This window comes from Mandrillus leucophaeus, unplaced genomic scaffold (assembly GCF_000951045.1).
Source record: "Mandrillus leucophaeus isolate KB7577 unplaced genomic scaffold, Mleu.le_1.0 Scaffold430, whole genome shotgun sequence".
NCBI lineage: Eukaryota > Metazoa > Chordata > Mammalia > Primates > Cercopithecidae > Mandrillus > Mandrillus leucophaeus.
The window spans coordinates 450,417-472,879 of NW_012104588.1; positions in this window are offsets into that span (position 1 = coordinate 450,417).

The following is a 22,463-nucleotide window of genomic DNA, read 5'->3' on the forward strand; positions in this document are numbered from 1 at the left end:
CACTCTCTGGGCTACCAAGGTAGAGTGAAAAAACTGGGCACTTGGTGGAATGGGAGATGTAAAATGTGAAATGGTAGATTGCGTGCACCATTAAAAACAAGGAAGCTGAACATGGTGACAAGTGCCTGTAGTCCCAGCTCCTTGGGAGGCCGAGGAAGGAGAATCACATGAGCCTAGAAGTTTGAGGCCAGCCTAAGCAACATAGTGAGATGGTTTCCCTTTTAAAAACAAAAGGAGAGGAAGCCAGCCAGATCACTATTACTTCTACTGGAGTCTGGGTTTCTTACCAGGCATGTCCAATGTCCTTCATTTTGGCCATCAGCAGATTATGGAGTCTGTTTTGGCAGAGGGAGCTGGTCAGAGGTGCCACCCAGGGAGAACTTAGCTCTGCCCCTCCCTCAAGACCCAGGTGAGGATGTCTTCTGAATCTTCCCACAATCAGGAGAGAGGAGTTCCCCCAATGCAGCCTGCTTAGTGTCCGCAAAGAAAACCAGCGCATTATTATTCCTCTGTCATCCTACAAGTTGCTGAGCCTTGAAAGCTCCAACAGAGGCAGCTGCTGGAACGTGGCTGCGGGGGCAGTGCCACATCTAATTGCTTCACACGTGGCTGCCAGTTTATGGGTCCTTCGCTCTGCGTTTAACACTGTAGCTGCTGATGGACTTTCGCTATTGGAAAATATGCCCCGGTCCTCTGCACACTGTTTTATAACTGATGGGGGAAGATGCTCTCTCATTTGGTAAATTGTATCTGGCCTTTCCAGCTCAGTGGTCATTAATGTTTGTTCTCATCCAATGGGCAGATTCAAAGAAATACAGCTCTCATTAGCTCCCGCTCAATTAAGAAAAATGCTCCTCTGCCCCCATGACTCAAACACAGCTTCCTAGCTGGAGCTGTTTGAGTTCCACAGCTGGAGAGACTGGGGAGGTCATCCAAGCCATCTCTGATGCTTCAGCCCCCAGCCCCAGCAACATCCAGACTACGAATCCCCTCCAGCACCTCCTGCCTCATTCATTCCACACCTGCCTCCTAATGAGCGAGGACTACAATAAGTGACCCTGCTGAGTGCTTGCTGTGTACCAGGTGCTGTCCTAAACGATGGGCATGGCTTAGCTCACGCAGGCATGCTTACAAATCTATGACCTCCAGGGTCACAAGAATGCTCTGGAGCGGAGTTCAAGTTCTACTCCTGACACCTATGTATGAGCTGAGTGAACATGGGCAAGTCACAAAGAGGAAACTCACATTTTTATATTTAAACCAGGTCCAGGGAGTAATAAGGTGAATCTCTGCGGTCAGTGCCTCTATGGACAAGCTGCCTTCACTTTGTTCTCTTTCCTCAGACTGTTCACAGGCAGCTGACTTCCAAATCCTTGTGATCAGCCACCAGGGCCATGAGGGAAAAGGAGAGAATGAATCAGCCAAAATCCCGTCACTATCCTTGGAAAAAATGCCATGTGATGTTGTATTCTAAAATTGGAAAGTTGGAGCTGAAAATAATCAGTGGTAGGTGTGTAAATTGGCATGGCCTCTATGGAGAACAATTTGCTAATATGTCAGAACTTCAAATGAACATCCCCTTTGACCTGGCAATCCTATTTCTAGGAATATATCCTAAAAAATGGGGTTGGTGGGGGAAAGTGTGTGTTCAAGGATATTTATGTCCGTATTGTCTTACTAGCATAAGCCTGCAACAATCTAGACGAGGATTGACTAAATAAATTACGGTATATTTGCACAATGCAATATTACAAGGCCATAAAAAATAAGGCAGCTTTAACAAGATTCAAGTGGAACAATCTTCAAAATATTTTAAGTGAAAAAAAATCAAGATTTTATTGTACATTTTTTAAGTATTTGTACTCAGTTGTTTATATATCATAGAATATCTCTAAAACAAAATCAACAATCTGATCATAGTTGCTGCCTCTGGGGAAACACTTTAGGTGGCTTGAAGTCAGGAGTGAGAGAGATAATTACTTTCACCGTATACCCTTTTGAATCTTGAATTTATGTCATAGGAATGAACTACATATTCAGGAAGTAAACCGTACATAATTAGAATATTAAAAATATTGATGTTTAAATAGATAAAATGCTTATTATTTATTAATTTATTAATTTAGCTTATATTTTTTAAGGGGGAAAGGGACCAGGCATGGTAGCTCACACATGTAATCCCAGTGCAATGGGAGGCTGAGGCAGGAGGATTGCTTGAGGCCAGGAGTTCAAGTCCAGCCTGAGCAACATAGACTCTCTCTCTTAAAAAAAAAAAAAAATAGCCAGGCATGATGATGCAGACCTGCAGTCCCAGCTACTGGGGAGGCTGAGGAGGGAGGATCACTTGATCCCAGGGGGTTGGGTCTGCAGTGAGCAGTGATCTCACCACTGCACTGCAGCCTGGGTGACAGAGCAAAATCTATCTCTTAAAAAAAGTAATAATAATTAAAGGGCCAGGCATGGTGGCTCACACCAGTAACCCCAGCACTTTGGGAGGCCGAGATGGGTGGATCACCTGAGGTCAGCAGTTTGAGACCAGCCTCACCAACATGGTGAAACCTCATCTCTACTAAAAACACAAAAAAATCAGCTGGGCATGGTGGTGCACACCTGTAATCCCAGCTACACAGGAGGCTGAGGCAGGAAAATCACTTGAACTCAGGAAGCAAAGGTTGCAGTGAGCTGGGATTATGCCACTGCACTCCATCTCAAAAAAAAAAATAAATAAATAAAAGTTGAAAATCATAAATCTCCAGAGAACAATGAAAAAAATAATAAGGCAAATATGCAGAGAAATAAGCTGGCATTTTTAAGGGACATGGTGAGGCCAGGACTAAATCAATCCCATTCCTTGGATCCTCTGGTGGGAGCTCGGTCCTTCTGTTCAACACACAACACATACTCATGTACCTGTTGCTGGGAAAAAGGTCTTTCCAGTGGATGGCTTCCAATTTCTGACGAGCCATCAATTTGGATACTTTGGGAGCAGCTAAAGACCTGTTCTCAGGCTTCTTTGAGTATTTTTATGTCTCCTAACCAGCTTTCCCCCATGAAGTCTCTCCCCATCTGTGATAATTTTTTATGCACCAGTTTGTCTGGGCTATGGTGCCCAGATGCATGGTCAAATATCAGTCTAGTTGTTGCTGTGAAGGCAGTGTGTAGATGAGATAAACATTTGCATCAGTAGACTTTAAGGAAAGCTAATGTACCCTCCCTAATGGGGGTGGCCTCATCCAGTCAGTTGAAGGACTTAGGAGAAAAAGCCTGAGATCCTCCGAGAAAGAGGAAATTCTGCCTCTGCACAGGCTTCAGACTATAGACTGCAGCATCAACTCTTCCCTGGGTCTCCAGCCTGCTGACCTGCCCTGCAGTTGTTAGACTTGCCAGTCCCACACTTGCATAAGCCAATTTCTAAAAATAAATCTCAAGAGAGAAAGAGGAAGACAAAGAGCAAGAAAGAGTGAAACAGAGAGAGAGAAAGACATACTGTTGATTCAATTTCTCTGAGAACCCTGACTAAAACACCACTCAGAGGAATGGCTCCCCACCATCACTCATCCCACTTCCCACATCATACTTGGTGAAGCCTCTGCTATTCTCTTACCTACCAAAGTGCATATGTCCAATCCTGCGGCCTAGGCTGGAAGGTCCCTGTGAGCTGGTGCTATGTCTCCATCATCAGTGCATTTCTAACATTCAATGGAGTACCTGCAAGTGCTTGATAAGGATGTGTTGTTGAATGAGGCTACACGTTTAGTGACAGTGCTCCCAATGCTGAATGCTTAGGTTTGACTCATCTATAGGTTCATATCCAAATCAGCACATCAATTAGGAAGAACATGAAGGAAAAGGAAAAGAAAACAACCCTTACCAGTTGTTTGCAATTACCAAGACCCTTTGTTTTCCTTGTTGTTTCTTACACAGCTACCTGAAGACCTGCCAAAGGCAATTTACTGTTCAGGATTAATCAAACAGGCCGCCGCAGTCAAGATGCCACAATGTTGGACTTAGCCTACACTGTATCCAAAATTAAAAGCAAGAATTCTCTTTTGAAATAAGATATATACAAATAGAAAAAAAATTTAAAAAACTTATCTGTGATCATCACCCTTCCTTGTACTCCAAATGCGTGCTGAATTTTAATGTCCATTTTAAAGAGGAAATTATGACCCTCAACCCCAAGATCAAAGTATCATTTCTGAAAATCAGATTGAATCTTAGATTAGAAACTGCTGCAGACATCTTCCACAAAAGTTTTTTAAAATCACTTGTCATAGTTTCAAAAGATTACAAGATGAATTCATCTTTGATTAGTCAATCTGAATCCTCAAGTGAATAAAGAACCAATTGGCTTAGTTTTCTGATCAATAAGATGATTTTCAGTGAGCACCCAACACATCTTGTCCCATAGGAAAAATGATTTATAAGCATGTCAAATGGAGATTTTATTTTATCCTGCCTTCAGCTGTCAACGGAAGACTTAGCAGCTCTCCCCAGGGAGCAAGGAGGCGAAACAGTAGGAGGCCTTCAGAGGTCAACCTTGAAAGCAGGAAACACTCAGCTTTGACCTGGTCTATTGAAATCAATATGGCATGGCATAGAGAAAGGAACCAGATGGCAGAGTACACTTACATCAATATTTTTCTTTATTACAGAATTCGCATTAAATTTTGTTAAAGGAAAAGTGGATTCAATTGACCATGAGAGATACAAAAGGCATATGCCATGAATCATATCTTAAATGAATTTTAATCATCACTATAGGATTTGCAGTAGAGGCTTATTTTTCTTTGAACAAACTTATCTTTTTATTTCTATTCTTTGTTATATAGAAAAATACAGTATAAGGCATTAAAAAAGAGAAACATAACCTGTATTCCCACCATCAGATGATGCCATCATTAACACTGTAGCATATTTGATCACAATAGTTTCTTTATGCATTTTATATCATTGTGAACTCTGCTTTTTCCACTTACACTAGAGTAAAATAATTTTCTGTTATTACCTTTCTCTTTCTAATAGGAGTTCCTATTATCATCATTTTGGGAGGTTAAAGCTTTTCTAAACCCCAGAGCTCATAAGCAATGGAGCTGAGACTCTAACCCTAACCTACCTACCTCCAAAGACCATACCCTTCCACTATGTCAAACTACCTTAAAAATAGTTATTCTTTTGGGAGGCCAAGACGGGCGGATCACGAGGTCAGGAGATCGAGACCATCCTGGCTAACACGGTGAAATCCTGTCTCTACTAAAAAAATACAAAAGACTAGCCAGGCAAGGTGGCGGGTGCCTGTAGTCCCAGCTACTCGGGAGGCTGAGGCAGGAGAATGGCGTGAACCCGGGAGGCGGAGCTTGCAGTGAGCTGAGATCCAGCCACTGCACTCCAGCCTGGGAGACAAAAAAAAAAAAAAAAAAAAAAAGTTATTGCTTTTGGCTCAGTAAGTCACCTTTTGGGGAATCTGTATGGAATCTGAAATGTACGAGATGAGTCTGGGACATCTTGAAATGCAAGAAAGCAAGAAGCTACTAAAGACTAAATAGGTCACGTCAAAAGGAAACCAACTTGAAAAACGATCCCAAAATGACACAATGCGACTACCCAAAAGAATCATAATCACTCTCAGTTAAATCATTAAACATAAAAATCAATGAGTTCATAATGATACTTTTTAAAAACTTACTTATAAGAGCACCAACTCATTACTCTGAAAATTGATAAATACATAGAAAGAATCAAGAATTTATCCTGTCTTTCTTGTACAAACTGTAACTCAGGGCAGCCAAATACTTGATAAGGATAAGTCTTTATAGAAGAATTATGGGTAACTAATGCAGAAGGAAGGACAGATTAAGAAAACTTTCATTTCAATCCATCATGAAACCCTGGATCTGGCAATGGTCATCAGTGAATGTTAAAATCACAGGTGAAATACTTACGGGCAACTTTTAGAGGATGGAGCATCGTGACATCACCAGGACTGATTCCTGGCATTACCAAAAGTGGAGCAAACGGACGTCACCAGTTCATGGTCTGATTCCACAGGAAGTACATAGCATCAGAAATATTATAATCTAAAAAGCATTTTAACCTTAATCAATTTAAGACTCAAACCTAACTATCAGTTTATAGGAAATAGAAAAAACAGAGGAACAAGTTAAAAACATCACAGAGAAACAATTATGCAAATCTAGAATGTAGATCTAAAGGACAATCTGATTTTTCTAACAAATTCAATGGCATGAAAACAATTGAGGAGCAAGGAGGAGGGACGATGTAGACTGAAATAGCTAAGAGATACTATTATTAATATTATTCGAATAGGCCAACCGTAAAAGAACAACTTTAAGACAATTAAAGACATTTGAATATGAATTGGTATTAGAATATTTGGGGTATTTTTGTTATTTGTTTGGTATGATAATACCTAGGTGGTTATTTTTTTAAGTCTTGCTGCTTAAATGCATATAAAGAATTTACAAAGAAAATAATATGATATCTAGTATTTGCTTCAAATATTCCAGGGAAAAAAAGTGTGTGTGTGTGTGTGTGTGTGTGTGTGTGTGTTTGTATGTAGTGGGAGGGAGAGAGGAGGCGGAGATGAGTAGATGAAACAAGAGTTGCAAATTGTTGACAGCTGTTGAAGCTGAGAGATGAGTCCATGAAGGTTCATTATCCTATTCTCTCTACTTTCTGTATGTTTGGAACATTCCATAATAATAATAATAATAATAACCCTAAAAAGTGATGCATATGAGTACATCAAAACCTATAGAAAAGAAATTCCATATATGCCAGGACTAGAAAGATATGGAAGAAATAACTATAAAAAGATCTGTGAGAAAATCCTACTCCATATATTATGTGCTGATTTCTGATCTGCATTTGAAATGGAATCACTCCAGTATTATCTGATTAGTTTTGAAATTGGTGATTAAAATAAAAGACTGATCATCTTCTACATTTTTTGGCACCTTACACCATCACCAATTTAAGTGTTAATAGAAGGAGCGTGAAAACTATAAATCTAAGAAATTCAGAATGAAGAGGTCTGTGATATGCTCAGTGAACTTCTTTGTTGTGGCAATGAAATAATTTGGAGATGGAAAGAGAACATAAATTCTGCAGAACAATTTTCTGCGCTCCTCTTTAAACAGGTTAAGGTGCTGATTTGGGTTTTTGAAAACCTGAAGCTTTGGATCACAAAACAAAGCAAAATTAATTGTGAGTGAAAGGAAGAAAAGATCACTTGTAGTGACACTTCTTTTCCAGGGATACGGTTAAGCAAACTAATAGCGTTCAGAGGGTAAAAATAAGTCCATTCACTAATGCCCACACGCATTCCATATAATGACAGATGGAGATCTAATTTTAAAAACATACTACATTGTAAAAATACTTTGGAAACATCTAACTAAACAGTGGATTAAAACTTGATTAAAAATAAATGATTGAAACGCCAAAAGCTCATTAAAGGGAAGATGCTATGTGGAGTTGACTCCCCAAAGAAACAAAGCCCTTCGTGTCCAGTAAAATATGTTCAGCTGAATGAAACTACTGAATATTTTAATTTTCAGTTTGTGAGGGAAAAATTATTTGTACTTAATCACTGGTTTGTTTTTAACCCCATAATTATAACAATTAGGAAAATAGAGGCATTTATAAGATGCTAAAAGCAGGTCACACTCTCAGGACAGGTTCCCAGGAGTCAGTCTCTGAGATGGAAAGTTACATGCAGGAGCTTTATTGGGGAATGTTCTCAGAAACATCACCTGGGAGGGGTGAGGGAAGCAGGATTGGGCACACGGAGAAGTAGAACTGTGATGCGGTTGCAAGAGGCTATGGCAGATACCAAGAAAAGACCAAGCAGAAAGGCCCCTCAGAGCTTTCATAATCTAGGCAAGGGGGCGAGGCCCTTGTATTCTCACATAAATCCAATACCCACGGAAATGGGTATTGGAAAAAGTAGCTCCTTTTGGCCAAGAGTCAATCGCCAGAGGGACTCACGGATGAGTACTTTTGCAGGAGTGAGAAACCAACTCTTCTGACTGCTTAGAAATGAAAGTTTTGATCCTGAAGGAGACAGGTGGGGAGTATCTCCCCTCGCATTGCAGCCCCTACCTTTAGCCTCCCTCCTTCATGTAGTAACTTCATCCCCTCTGAGAATAGCTCCATAGGATTCTCAATGATCTATTTTTCTTTGGAAACTGGTAAGAGGAAGGTTATTGGGACAAATCTCAGCCCCTTTCAGTGACTACATCTGGTGTCATGGTCTCCCTCCTCTACTATCACACTTTTAAACAGCACTGCTGTAGTCTGGGTGGCTTACCTGGTGGGATAACCAGATTTTCATCCCAGGGGACCCTGAGCCCTGCGTCACCATGCTTGGTGGCATAACCAAGTTCCACCCGTGGCTACTGTACTTGCTAATTTACCATGAAGATCTGGCAAGGGGGTACCAAGAGACAACCTAATGAGTCACCTGGGTGGCTGTGATCACAACTGGACAGCGGCTGGAGCTTAAAGTGTAATGGAATTCTTGCTGTGTTCCCTGGTAGAAGCATTCTCTCCTTGGAGATAAGGACCCAGGAGAGACTAAATGTGCGAGGCAAGCAAGCACAAATTCCTCAAGCCGGTCATTGGGAGTAATGGTAGTGGAGCCAGACCTACTTCCAATCACTGTTTTCTTATTGTTTTCTTTTCTCGCTCTGCCACATGGCTGGAGTGCAGTGGCACAATCTTGGCTCACTGCAACCTCCACCTCCCAGTTCAATTGATTCTCTGCCTCAGCCTCCCGAGTAGCTGGGACTACAGGAACACTCCACCATGCCTGGCTAATTTTTGTATTTTTTGTAGAGACGGGGTTTCACCATGTTGGCCAGGTTAGTCTCAAACTCCTGGCATCAAGGGATCCACCCATCTTGGCCTCCCAAAGTGCTGGGATTACAGGCATGAGCCACACCAGGCCCCAATCATTGTTTCCTGAGGCCATCAATCCCACCTACTGGAAACATAGCACTATATAATGGACATTGGTTCAACGCCACCCTGTCCTTACAACACATCATCTGCAGGCTAGCACTTTAGCTGTGCTAAAAAACTAAAAAACTAAAAAAACTCTAGTAGATAGGCAGTTTCTGGATGGTGTTATGGGATGAGACCAGTAGATCCTATCATCATATGTCCATTGTTGTTCTTCCTTTGCTATAAAATGGGGCCAGTGGTCCACAGTCACGTAATGCAGGATTCCAAGTCAGTTTATCTTATAATCTGCAAGCCTGCAGGGGTCATGCTGCCTGGGTCCCTGTTGGTAGGAAAGGTAAAGCCATCTCTGGAATATGTGTCAATACCAGTCAAAATCAATTACTGACATTTCCAGATTAAAAGGGATCCGATGTAATCAAGTTGCTAACAAGTGGTTGGTTAGTCTCCTCTGGGGACTGTGTTTGTTGAAGAGCTCAGTGTTGGTTTCTGTTGCTGGAAGCTTGGACATTGGGTAGTGGTAACAGATATATTAAGTAATCACTTGACTTCCTGGAGATCCGCTGTCAATTATTAGGACCCCTGGTTCTGAAGGGGGACAGAATGATAGTTAAATGGGGACATGATGGGGACCACTTGTAGTGTTGAGCATGTTTAGAGTGCCAGATTTCTTGGCCGTTTCCCTGGATGTCATATTGGTTTTTTTTCTTCTCTTGGCCATGGTAAGAAAGTTTCAGAGGCTTCTATGTAGCCCTCTTCACTACAGACCATACTGGTTGGCCCTACAAACCGAGGAACTAATGAGAAGATTCTGCTGACTACTATGGATTTCAATTATACATCCAGAGACTGAAGAAATGACCAGGTGGATCCACGGAGCCAAAGAATCCCTTGTGAAATCGACTGGGTCTGGACTTACTTCTCACTCTTCATAAGCTCCCACTTCAGCAAGGGGCCTGGATGAAACAAAACTTCCTGAAGATCAGTGGAGTTTGGACCATGCCCAAGAGTCCTGGAAATATCTAGGATTGCCCTTTTTCCCATTGAACAGTTAACCAAGTAAATGGCCACAGATCCCTTCAAGTAAAGACTGGGGGAATTGTTATCATATGCACTTACCATAGTATAGCAGGCTCCCTCCTCAAACCAACTTCTCTAGTTAACAGGTTCTGGGTCAAAGGACAGGCTCAGATCTGGAAATTGGCCATGACTCTTCAGTGAAGTGTTAGCATTATTCTTATGTGCCCCTGTATCTTACCCTTAATAACACTGTGGTCTAGTAACCATCTCCATAGCTCTCTATGGGTGAGGACCCCTGGCTGCCACTCCAACCTTTCCATTTATGATAATAATTGCATCCTTCTTGGTCTGCTACCTATGGTCTGCCACCTGGCCTCTACCAATCTGGGATCTTACCATCCCCATTGCTTTAAGAGATCCCAGTTCTATAGAACCCCAGCACGGTCTACAGTATCAGCCCTCCCCTAGAGGGGATAGCCACCATTGAGTTTCTCATTGACACATTGCCCCTTGGAAATACGTTCCAAGGCCACCCCACAGGTGGATGCCGGAAACTGTGAATAGTACCAAGCCCCATACACATGATGTTTTTTCCTATACATGCACTGTGGCACTTTTGCAGTTTGAGTATAACCACAAAACTAGCGTAAATTTATTTGTCCTTCTTCACAATTTTACAGGTAAAAAATTTGTTCTTACCATGGATCTTTGCAACCTCAGCATACAATTTTTTTTTTTCCTTAAGAACTTTCACCTTTTCACTTAAAGGAAGCACTTTATGGCTTCCCTTTGGCATATTTGAATTGCCAGTATCACCCCTCTTGTGCTTTGGGGCCATTATTAGGTAAAATGGGGGTGCCTTGAACACGAGCACTGCGATACTTGGATGGTCAATCTGATCACCGAGATGGTGAAGTGGCTAACTGGAAGGAAGTGTAGACAGTGTGTATCCACTGGATAAAAGGACAGTTCAAATCCTGCGGAGGACAGTGCAAGACTCCATCACACTACTCAGAACAATGTGCAATTTAAATCTTATGAATTGTTTCTTTCTGGAATCTTCTATTTAATATTTTCAGCCCACAGTTGACTGTGGGTAAACAAACTGTGGAAAGCAAAACCATGGATAGGGAGAACCAGTGTACAGCTGTCCCTCAGCATCCATATAGGATTGGTTCCAGAACCTCCCTTGGATACCAAAATCTGTAGATACTCAAGTCTGTGATATAAAATAGCCTAGGATTTGCATATAACCTACACACACCCTCCCCTACACTTTAAATCACCTCTAGATTACTTATAATACCTAATACCATGTGAATGCTATGTAAATAGTCACTATACTGTATTGACTACGGAATCACGACAAGGAGGAAAAAAATGTATGTACGTGTTCAGTATGGGATGCCACTTTTTTCCCAAATACTGAATATTTTCAGTCCGAGGTTGGTTGAACCCACAGATACAGAGAGCTGACTGCATATCCACCATAGCATTCCTGCTTCTCTGAGCCTTTTGATCTCTTTCTTCATCGTCTGCTAAGGCATTTCTCACATATCTCCTCCATATAGTTGATCACTGCATTTCTAAGAAAGAAAAGAGTCAACAAAGAGACCCCAAGAGTCAACCAAGCAGAGTGCTAAATTCTGTATCTCAGGGGAGTGCTCCCATGTAGATAGAGTTTCCAGTATCCAACTATATATTGCATCCTTCTTAACCGAGGCCCTTCAGGATTCATCCCATATATATTCTTCCACTCCTGCTAGTACTTGCTGACTCAGTGTTGCATCTTCTTTGGTGTCTATTTTTTCCTTCCTTATCATAATCAGCACTTCTCCTGTCAAGTTTCATTGTACTTGACTCTAGTTCAGGGGTCAGCAAACTTTACCTGTAAAGAACCCGATCATAAACATTATAGGTTTTGTGGGCCATATGGACTTTGTCATGACTACTCAATTCTCCCATTGTAGCAGGAAGGCAGCCATAGGCAATGTGTCATTGAATGGATATGGTTGTATTCCACCAAAACTTTATTTACCAAAATAGACTGCAGGCTGGATTTGGCCAGGAGAATGCAGTTGCTGAGCCCCATTCTGTTTACTGGCCTAGTGTCCAGGAATGGAGTTAGGATCAACCCTGAGTTAAGAACATGCTGCAAGAAATGTTTCTTGCATCTTGCAAGAAAAACCTCCTGCACTGTCTTCAAGCAACGGTAGCACTAGCTTTTAATAGGGAGCAGTGAGCCCAGAGGGTTCAGGGGAATCTGAGGATTCGAGATTTTTGGTGCAGAAACACATATATCCTTATTCCAAGTCTCGGCATCTCACTCGTTCCCAGTCAGGGTCCTGACCTTGATATAGCACACTTGCTGGGGGTGAAAAATTTAACCTTCTCTGGAGCCCTCCTGGCCTTATAATTAAGTTCTAGGCTTGATCCTGGCTTTTTTCTACTTCTGGCTGCCGGAGATGAGAATCTCTTTATAAACTGCCATAGACCCTCCGGCTTTCACACTTAGCCTTAAATTGGTGATTAATCATTGTATCCTTTCATCCCCTTTCTCTAATTCATTTTATAGCACTCAGAAACAACCATCCAATTCCATTGTACTTATAATCACCACTTCCCCTGAACCCCTAGACACCTCAGATACTAGACCTACCAATGCATTGCCTTCCAGCAGGTACACCACAGTGAAGGTTGCAGCAATTGCAAAGTTACAGCCTGCCAGGGGCTGTAGGTAATCCACCCACCCACCCCTAGTGAGGGTGTCCTCCCTGGTGGCCAGTCAGCTGGTGACCCAGCTCCACATTCCATTTTAGAGTCTCCTTCCTCGGACCATTCCTAGCACCAGTGGTTTTAAGTATGCTTACCTGAGAAACAGGGTCTGAGGTGGAGATTTACATGCAGGACTCTTACTGGGGTGTGCTTTTAGGATCAATACCTATAAGGAAGTAAGAGAAAAAGGATTCCATAGAGGGAGAAATTGAATTATGACTCGGTTGCAATAAAGGCCTTCAGCAATTCCCATGGATTGCTGTCAGAGTCGTCTAGACAAGGCAAGGGTCCAGCCAGCCACAGGATGCGTGCTGCCCCCCAAAACCCCAATGGCAGAAGGGGTAGGGCCTTGGGCAGGGCAGCTCTCTTCTGCTAAGGGAGGGATTCCCAAAGACAGACTCATCTGTGAGAAAACAAAAGTCAGCACTCCTGGCAGCTGGGCGAATGAGTGCCTGAGTCCTGGAGGGGAGGTGGGGGCTGCACACCACCACATCCACTACCATCACGTGCAGTGAGTTCATGTCCACAGTAAGCGCGTCAGATAGGCGTCCATGAGCCCAGCTTTACTGTCACACCCTAGTTTCCAGGAATCCTGGGAAAAGCCCTGGGTTCAACTAATTGTTGCAATTGTAATTGCGGTTCCTGAAGGAATTCTAGATGACAAAGGCAATAAAGTAGCAGTGATTTATTGTATATAGAAACTTTAAAACCCACTTTTGGAGGGTAAAATAACAAGAAAGAGGAAGGAAAGAATAAAGGAAGGAAGGAAGAAGGAAAAGAAGGAAGGAAGAAGGGAAGGGGAGAGGAGGGGAGGGGAAAGGAGAAAAATTAAGTCGTCTCAACTCACTAGAGCAGTCATATCTACTTAACTGGATACAGGTATTATAAAAAGTTATTTTTCTACTTCCCTGCCTTTTAACAAACAACATTTTCTGCTTTTTGGCTGGGAAGAGGACATTTGAAGTACCATGAAGCCAAGTTTGTGACAGTGACAAACTTAAAGAGGTTACAATTTTGAAATATGTAAGTATCTAAGTTGAAATCCACAAAATACCTATTAATGTGTGTAACATGTATAGATGTCCAAATAAATGTAATTTATTTCCTATAAAGTCAGAATAATTGTGTAAGTAGATTTAGAAAACATCATTTTAAATTATTTTGTCATTGAAGCTGCAAATTATTATAAAATCCCACAGAAATTGATAGTTGAAATGATTTTGAAATTCTCAAGTATTCTCGTAATACTTGCATAATTCGAAATTCTGATGAGTTCCTCAGAAGTTTGTTTCCAAGTACCTGTAATCTCTTCATGTTGTTCAACATTAATTCATAGCCAGGACTTATCTTCAGGCAACTTTAGGGCTTGTTTCTCTGTGATTATAAACATGAAAACAATCAGTTGGGGCTCTTTTAGGCAGATTTTGAAATGTTTCCAGTTGTTCAATTTCTATTATTGGTATCCAAAATATATCATCTCACCTTACATTTATTCTTCAGGAAATTAGGTTCATGACTAGGTGGATTTTCAACAAGTTTAATATAAACTTTCTGTAACCTCATTCAGATATTTGTTGATGCTATTGGGTTCATCTTGAAACACACACACACACACACACACACACACAGTCCACATGTCTAACTCCTCCTCCATCCCTCTTCAAACAAAATGAACATTAGGACTTTAAATTGCAGGCAACAGCCATAATCAGAAAGCCAGAGGCCACTGCTCCAACCCTGGGGTCCTCTAAAGTTGATTGCAAGGCAAACACTTGTGGCAAAGATCTCTCCAGATCCTTAGATGTCTGCTTCTTGCTCATGGAGTTGAAAGGATGAAAGGAAAGGGCGTGGGCACAATCCCTAGCTTGGTGCTGGCACAGAAGCTCAATAAGGTCCACAATCCCTCATCTACAGTCCCAAATCCCAGAGTTCTGAACACTGAAATATTTTTTGTAAATCTTTTGGCATCAAAACCTGGCCAGACAGAAGGCTATTTCTAGGTCTTGGTATGAGTGAAATATATCCCTCTCTAGAAGTATAAATGTGTTTGATTATCAGATGGTCCTCCAAGTCTTAAGGAGGTCTGACATTATCTACAGTATATGCACCCCAATAAATTCCTAAAAGTCCAAACATCTGAGTCTCTAAACACCTGGCTTGAAAGGCTTCCAGCTGAGAGTTTGTGGATCCGTCCTTCGTAGCTCTTTTCTCCTTCCGTTTTTGCTGGTCGTGGTCCCTCTCCTTCCTCCCTGGCCGTCGTTAGTCTATCTGAAATAAAAGCTACACTTGGTCAGACATCCTCTTGTGTCAGCACCTGTTAGGCACCTTATCACATAATTTTTGGAAAGCCTGTGATGACCCTGGAAGGGATTGGTAATGAGCCTCATTTTAAAGATAAGGAACCTGAGATGGAGAGAACTTAGTGAAGGTCAAGAGCTCCCACGCACAGAACTAGGGTTGCACCCCTGTCTCTAGCTACTCAGCCTCTGCTCCTTCTACCACAGCAGGCTGGAATTTACTCGAAGAAACACTGTTTCTTAAGGAACACTTAAAATTCAACCAAGACATATTCCCTGTGTACTCAGAGGCAGTAAAGTGTAGTGCCATCGTTCTCAAAGTATGATCCCAGGATGCCTGGATGTCCCTAAGACCCTTTCAGGGGCTTTGCAAAGCCGAAGCAATTTTTATACTAATAATTATATGTTATTTGCCCGTTTCGCCTTTGTGTTCCTATCAGAGGACAGTGAAGTTTCCAGGGTTGGCATGACATGTATTATACAATAAATTGAATGCAGAAGCAGATATGAAAATCCGGTTGTTTTCTGTTAAGCTGGATATTAAAGAAATTTGCAAAAATGTTTAAAAAAACAAAAACCCACTCATCTCACTATAGTTTCTTTTTAAGGAAATATCGTTGTTTTTTATACAAATATATTAAGGTTAACATGCAATGGTTTTATTACTTTTAAATGAGTTAAACCTTTTCTAATTTTCTCTATCTTAATTTCTAATACCATATATATCAATAAATGCAACCAACAAAAACGAAGCTCATCACAGTCCTCAGTATTTTAAAGAGTGTGAAAGGGATCTGAGACCCAAAAATGTAAGAACTGCTAGTGCAGTGTTGAGTGCAGACCTAGAATCCTAACTACCTGGATTCATACCCCAATTTTGCTACTTAGTAACTATGGAAGTTTCTTTATGCCTTAGTTTCCCCACTTACAAAATGGGGATAATATATTATTTACCTCCTAGAAGTTGTAGTGAGGACTTAATGAGTTTGCATGTGTAAATCACATACAATATCCATCACTTAATAAGTTCTTTGTTTCAGATTTTATGTTACTGAATTGTTACATACTCTATATATTTGTGTTTATTTCTAGGGAAAATCCCCCCAACATTCAAGATGAATAAAAAGAATAAATTACTGAATTATCCAAATAGGTTTCATTTACTTGAATTAGAAAAAGAAAAAAAAAGTCTTGAAACTGGAGTCACGTTTCAAGCATAAATGTTAAAATAGTTTCCATTTACTCTATTTACTGTCAATTTAATATTCTCATTCTCTGGCACTAAGCGTTACAAAAATCTTTTTAGAAAAGCTAAAATCTCTCACCTTTATAAGTAGTCTCATTTTCCACATTGGCAGATGCTGTTTAGAAAATGAGTAAACTAGGGTAGGGCAACATGTCTGAGACACGTTACCCCAAGTGAGAATGGTATATGAGATTGGAATACCAAATGTGGTGATTAATAATAAAACAGAATGCTTTCAATTCACAACTTAGAAGTCCTATTCAACGAAATTTAAAATGTAGGTTTTTTTAAGAAGCACAGATTCTTAAATAAATGTATTCTTGAATATAGTTTTAATGCTTTTAATATAGGTTTAGGTATATGCTAAATATAGATTCATTCTTTTCCTCTAAAGAAATGCATCATGCTTACTCAGTAAATAACAGTTTATACCAAAGAATTTTTTAAGGAGTTGCAAACGGTTTGACTTTGCAGAGTAGCACAGTGGCCAGCACACACACTTAGAGAAATATGTTTCTACCTTACTCTGTCAATTACTAATGCATACCATGGCTGAGTTTCTTTATGCCCAGATTCTGCTGTGTAACCACGATAGGAGGGAAATGACCAAGGTCAGTTCAAATATGTCATGAAAGTCTAAAATTCTGACTCCTGAAGCCTCTCATGTTCCGGCACTGACAATAGAAAGCACAGTAATTAAGAGCAGTGTGACCTTGGGCTGTTATGCCCAGTATTCCTGAGCTGTAAAGCGGAAATAATAATTGTATCTACTTCTTAGGTGGGCTGTGATGATTAAATAAGGTATGATAATGTATGTAAAGTCCTTGCCCTTAAAACAACATTGACAGGAAAGCTCCACCACAAGGTGTTTAAGTGGAATCCAAGATTCAACCGTGTAACGTACGTGATGGTGTAACAGTGAGGTGTTCCAGGTGCTATTGCTGCGCAAACTTAGTGTTGTAAAACTATTTCATTATGCTAATGGACTCTATGGGTCAAGAATTTTGGAAGGCCTCACCTAGATAGTTCTTGCTCGGGTCTGTTCCAGGATTGCTGTGAGACGTTGGTAGGGGCAGCAGTCATCTGAAGGCTCAACTGGGCTGGACATGCAAGATGGTGCACTCAGATGCTGGCAACTGGTGCTAGATGTTGACTGAGACTTTAGCTGGGACATCAAACAGACAGCCTACATGTGATCTCTCCATGTGGCCTGGGATCCCACATAGCATGACTCCCTGGCGTCATCAGATTTCTTACACTGGCCGAGAGTCCAAGGAAGCCAACTGGGAGCTGAACTGTATTTCTGCTGCATTTAATTGGATATGAACAAGTAATAAAGACCAGCCCAGTATCAAGGCGAGATAGACTCCACTTCTCCAGGGAAGGAATGTCAAAGAATTAGCTGGCATGTTGTGAAGTTGCCATATGAGGTGAAGGAAAAATATTATTTTTCTGTCTGTATAGTCTCCAAAAGAAATTAATAAAATGGACAATATTGAAAATATTGACCTGAGAAAGTCCTGAATGATCATGAAGGAAGCACTTCCTAACTGTCCCCAAACCCAACCCTGTATAAGAATTTGGCTCACTTCTATCCAAGCATGGTGGCTCATGCCTGTAATCCCAGCACTCTGAAGCAGGATCACCTGAGATCAGGAGTTCGAGACCAGCCTGGCCAACATGGTGAAACCCTGTTTCCACTAAAAATACAAAAATTAGCTGGGCATGGTGGTGTGCGCCTGCAATCCCAGCTACTTGGGAGGCTGAGGCAGGATAATCACTTCAACCCAGGAGGCAGAGGTTGCAATGAGCCAAGATTGTGCCACTGTACTCCAGCCTAGGCAACAGACTAAGACTCCATCTAAAACAAAACAAAACAAAAAATTTAGCCCACTTCAGATTGAGAACAGGGGCAAAGGGAAGATAAGAGACAGCAATTGCCAATTCCAGCTAAATTTGAATTATGCCAGATCATATTAGCATTATCATGAATTTTTACTCTTTATCAGATTATAAGCTAGGTTACTGTAACTAAAACATCACAACACAATGGCTTCAATTTACTTCACTAACAGTCCAGCCAGTTCCGGTTGGCAGAGCACCTCTGCTCCCTAATGTCCTTCCATACTATTGCTCTGCCATTTTCCCTGAGGTATAGTCCTTATCTGCATGGGTAACGCTGGTGCACCTCACTTCCAGCTCAGGAGAGGAAAAACAGGCAGCAAGTAGAAAAGCCGCTTATCTCAGAGTTGTGAGGATCTGTAGTCAAGTTCCATCCATTGCCTCTGTGCACAACCACTGGTCCAAACTTAGTCACATGACCATGCCTTGCTGGAGGTGGGGCTGGGAAACATAGTTGCTGCCTGATAAGCCACATGCGGGAGGAGAGAACAGATTAGGAGAACAAGTGTGCGTCACAAACAATAAATAAATAAGTATTCTAAAATTTTAACTGTTTGCAGCATTAACAAGCTAATCAAATCTTCTTAATCTCCATCAATTTCAGTGTCATAAATAACTTATATGCCAATTGCAAAAGAATCTGAATTAAATGACATGTATTCTTCAACGCTCTTACAAATTTCTCTAGGACTGCCAGCAATTCTCTTGCAAAAATGACTGCACATTGAAAGTTGGTAACACAGCTCTTACCTGAACTCCCACATATGAATTATTGTGAATTCCAAATTAATAACGTTCAATGAGATCTTAATAGAGTTTGGAAATGATAATCAAGGTGGAGGAAAACAGCTTAACAATGAAGACTCCACAAATAACCAAAATTGGGGCAAAATTTGATCACCTTCTAGGGAAGAAAAGGTGATATTTTCTTTCATATATTAATGTAAATGTAAGATTGTATGTATTTTTGGATTTAAAATGAGATTTTTGCACAGCTGCTGTAAATCTAATGGACTTGAGTACATTTTTATAGCCCCACCTTCCACCTAAGTGTGCTCCTTAGGCTGGGATGACGCTGAGGACACTGCATAGGTATGCTGCAATATTAAGAATGCAGGACACTTTGGGAGGCCGAGGTGGGCAGATCACTTGAGGTCAGGAGTTTAAGACCAGCCTGGCCAACACGGCTAAACCCTGTCTCTACTAAAAACACAAAAATTAGCCGGGCGTGGTGGCACACGCCTGTAGTCCCAGCTAATCAGGAGGCTGGGGTATGAGAATCGCTTGAACCCAGAAGGTGGAGGTTGCAGTGAGCCGAGATTGTGCCCCTGCACTCCAGCCTGGGTGACAGAGTGAGACTCTGTCTAAAAAAAAAAAAAAAAAAAATGCAGAACAAGAAATCGTCATCTCTGGCTTCCTTTTTTGTCTCCTTAAAATAGTTACTGAACTACTCTGAGTCTATTTCCTCATCTGTAAAATAGGAATACTATCTATACCCCACAGTAGAGAATCATAAAACGGTACTTTATACTCAGTAAAACACAAATGCCTACTACACAAAGCAGAAAGATTAAATCGACACTGTCCAGTCTGTAGACGGCCAGCAAAGCAGCTAGGGGTTTCTATAACATGCGTGGAAAGGGACAAGATTATATTCTCTCATTTTACGTTCTCTCACTTTTGATCCCAGTCTTGATGTCTCAAGCTAAAGACTGACAAACACTTGCCGGCAGCATCAGGTCCTGCAATGCCTCCCAGGAGGAAAGGCTCCACACAAGTTGCTGGCGGCCAGCTGCAGCAGCCAGCGCTGGCTTGGCACTCACGAAGAACCTTTTTTGTTTTTGTTTTTGAGACGGAGTCTCGCTCTGTCGCCCGGGCTGGAGTGCAGTGGCGCGATCTCGGCTCACTGCAAGCTCCGCCTCCCGGGTTCACGCCATTCTCCTGCCTCAGCCTCCCGAGTAGCTGGGACTACAGGCGCCTGCCACCACGCCCGGCTACTTTTCTGTATTTTTAGTGGATACGGGGTTTCACCGTGTTAGCCAGGATGGTCTCGATCTCCTGACCTCGTGATCCGCCCGCCTCGGCCTCCCAAAGTGCTGGGATTACAGGCGTGAGACACCGCGCCAGCGGAAGAACATTTAACATGACGACTCTGGCACCCACTCTAAGTTTAGATAACTGTTTCAAGGACAATAGGTGCTGTGGCAGGACGCCCGGTGTATGTCAATACAGATTCGATTCTTTTCATCAAAAGGAAATGTGGAGAATAAAAATTTGAAGAAATAATGATGTCACGCCTGTATCAGAACATCTCAAGTACCCCATAAACATACACCTCCTGTGCACACACAAAGATTTTTTTAAAATTGGAGGAACAAAAGCACTATGTCAATACCACAGTGAGGGGAGAGAAATGTAAGAATAGAAGCATTCCCTAGGCTTTACGCTTCGATCTTTGTTTGGCAGGTTCTGCCCACACGCATGTGTTCATTTCTCCAATGTGATAGGCATAAGATACCAGAAAAGGGACATGTAGCTGTGAAAACACCAAAACAGGGAGAACTGATAGTAAATGACTATGTGTGAATGGACCAGCAAATCCAAAAAATCCCAATACAGAAAACCGAGTGGGGAACAGGGTGCACCTAGAGAAAGAAAGATAAACACACCCCAAAGGGACGACAAGCAAATAAAATATCAAAGACATCACACTTTCTTGCACCACCAAGAGGCTCCCCTAAAATAACAAGTCCATTTGTCATGTTTCTTGTCTCGTTCACTTAACTATCAGGAGATAAGGTTTAAATCTCTTTTTGTTTGCTGTGCCCCCCTCCATCCTCCATCCCGCAAATAGAACTCTACTGCAGGAAAGCAAATAAATTGAATTTTACAAAATTACAGTGTGGACAGAAGTGAGATAATGCATTGTTCCACAAACCCAAAATCAGAACTAAGGTGTCTTCTGAAGCCTGGAAGAAGTAGCTGATTAAATAAATGAAGAGGCCAGGTGGTTCACACCTATAATCCCAGCACTTTGGGAGGCTGAGGCATGACAATTGCTTTAGTCCAGGAGTTCAAGAGCAGCCTGGGCAACATAGTGAGACTCTCTCCTTGAAGAAAAAAAAAAATTAGCCAGGCATGGTGGCACAGACCTGTAGTCCTAGCTACTGGGGAGGCTGAGGCGGGAAGATCACTTTAGCCTGTGGGGTCGAGGCTGCAGTAAGCAGTGATCGTTCCACTGCATCCAGCCTGGGCAACAGAGCAAGACCTTGTCTCAAAAATGAAATATTTATTTAAATAGAGATAGTATTAGTATTTTATAAGTCAGTAAACATGCTGTTCTCTTTGCCTCCCATGCCCCCACCAGGTAAAGGAGATGACAAATTAAAAGGTGACATAAATGTATACATTTATATACATTCATATATATACGTGAGGTATGCATTAACAGTGCTGGCTGGTATGATGATATGGAGTTGGAGGCAATCAAGGTGTCAGCTCTAGAGAAAGTGGTAAGGACAGTGTGGTAGACACACACTATAGAATACAAGGCAGCAGTCAGAAGCAATGAACTAGATGTTGCTAGATGTGGAGTAAAAAAATGTTGAATGAAAAATGAAACTGAGAAGAACTATAGCACAATATCATGTACATTCAGTTAAGCATAAATTAAAAACATACCACATGCAAAGCACTACACAATTTTCTCAGGCTATAGATTTAAAGATGTGTCAAACACAACAGATTGAGTCCTTGTGTGGGGAGAATGGTAGAAAACAGGATGAAGGAGCAAAATTAATACCAAGGAGCCCTCATTATTGGATAATAGGGAACCTGGACACTAATGGGATATAATTAATTCAACTCTGCATCCAAAGTTTAAAGAAAAAGACCTATGTCTAGTAAATGAGGTCCGGTTAATACACCGTGAGGGCAACCACATTCTCCTGGCATGCTCGAACCCACTACTCAGAATACTGCACTGACTAAATCTCACCATGCCTTACTCAGTGTGGCGTGTTCACTCTGTAAAAGAGAACTTTAAACACTAACTCTGTGCCAGGGACTCAATGACTGTCTGGTCCTTTAGCAGATTTCTTTAACCCCAACAACCTGTGAGATAATAAAACCTCCATTTTATAGATTTAAAAAGCCAAGTCACTTTTCCAAGGTCACAAAGATAACTCAAATGGATTTGAACTTCATGTTTAGCTTCGTTTTCAATATATTAGTGCCTT